We start from the raw sequence: 1,708 nt of genomic DNA on the forward strand, positions 1-1,708 counted from the left end.
GAAGAGAAGAGAAGAGAAGAGAAGAGAAGAGAAGAGAAGAGAAGAGAAGAGAAGAGAAGAGAAGAGAGAAGAGAAGAGAGCACCCCCTCAGAACAGAAAAGCTGTTTTTCCCATTTCAAATCTCACTTTAATGTATGTTTCCTGGATCAAACTAGAGCTAGGGCAAGAATGGGATTTGAGCTTTTGAGCTACAACACAGGGTCAGAGGACAGGTGTTTCTTAAGGAATGCTGCAAGGTATTTACCTGCCAATTTTACCTTCCTTTCTACTTTAGAATTTTCTCCCCAGAGAACTATGTAGATATCTATGTGTAATAGAATTTTTTGGAATAATGAAAACATTCTGTGCTGTGCTTTTTTAATATGGAAGCTGCTAATCTCATTGGGTTGTGGTACATTGTCAATGTGGCCAGTGGGCCTTGGAAAATAATTTTTTGTTTCATTTATATAATAAATGTGGCTACTGTATCGAGAGGAAGACTGTTAGACAAGGGGAACATGAGTATCATATGCCAATCCCAGCTGAGCCAATTCCAACCCATGGGAATATGTGTGTGTCAGAGTGAACTGTAAACCATAGAATTTACTGTGGCTTGTTTTTGTGAAGACCAATGAATTTTCCTACAAGGCATATCTGGAAGGACTCTTCCTATCTTTTGGTTAGCAACCAAAACCAATTAACATAATTCAGTACATTAACAAAGCAAATAACAAGAGCCACATGATCCCATCAATTGATGTAGAAAAGGCCTTTAACAAAATTCAGCACTCATTCCTGATTAAAACACTCAGAAAAAGAGGAATAGAATGAGATTTCCTCAACAAGTGAAGAATATATATGAAAAAACAAGAGCCAATGTCATTCTCAGCAGAGAAATACTAAAAAAGCATTCTCCTTGTGAACAGGCACCAGACAAGGATATCTACTTTCACCACTCCTAATTCATTAGAAGTACTAGAAGTACTTGTTAGGCAATACAATAAAAGAAGGAAATAAGATGCATCCAGATGGACAAAGAGGTGGTTAAACTGTAGCTATATGCAGAAAATATGCATAATAGGGTACACAGAAAATGCAAAAGACTAAACAAACAAACAAACAAACAAAAATTGTTAGAGCTAGTAGACCAGCTTAGTAGAGTGGCAGGATACAAGATGAATATTAAAAAATCAGTGGGATTCCCCAAAAGCACATGAAAAAAATAATTAATCATAACCAAGTGGGATTCAAAACAGGTATGCAAGGATGGTTCAACATAAGAAAAACAATCAAAGTAATTCAACAAATAACAAAGCAAATAACAAGAAACATATGATCTTAGAAATTGATGCAGAAAAGGCATTTGACAAAATGTCACACCTCTTCCCAATACTCTCAGCAAAATCAGAATAGAAGCAAATTTCCTCAAAACAGAGACTAGTATATATGCAAAACCAAGAACCAATATCATTCTCAATGGAGAAAGTCTACAAGCACTTTCCTTGCAAACAGAGAAAAGGCAAGGATACTCACTATCACCACTTTCATTCAATATTATATTGAAAGTACTTGCTGGGGCAATATGACAAGAGAAGGAAATAAAAGGCAAGAAATCTGGAGAAGAACCACCTGGCCAACTGACTGGAAGAGATCTATATTTGTTCCCATCCCAAAGAAGGGTGACCCAACAGAGTGTGGAAACTATAGAACAATCTTATTGATTTCACAT

The sequence above is a fragment of the Elephantulus edwardii genome, unplaced genomic scaffold, assembly GCF_000299155.1.
Source record: "Elephantulus edwardii isolate Elephantulus edwardi_28Jun2011 unplaced genomic scaffold, EleEdw1.0 scaffold00381, whole genome shotgun sequence".
NCBI classification, from domain to species: domain Eukaryota; kingdom Metazoa; phylum Chordata; class Mammalia; order Macroscelidea; family Macroscelididae; genus Elephantulus; species Elephantulus edwardii.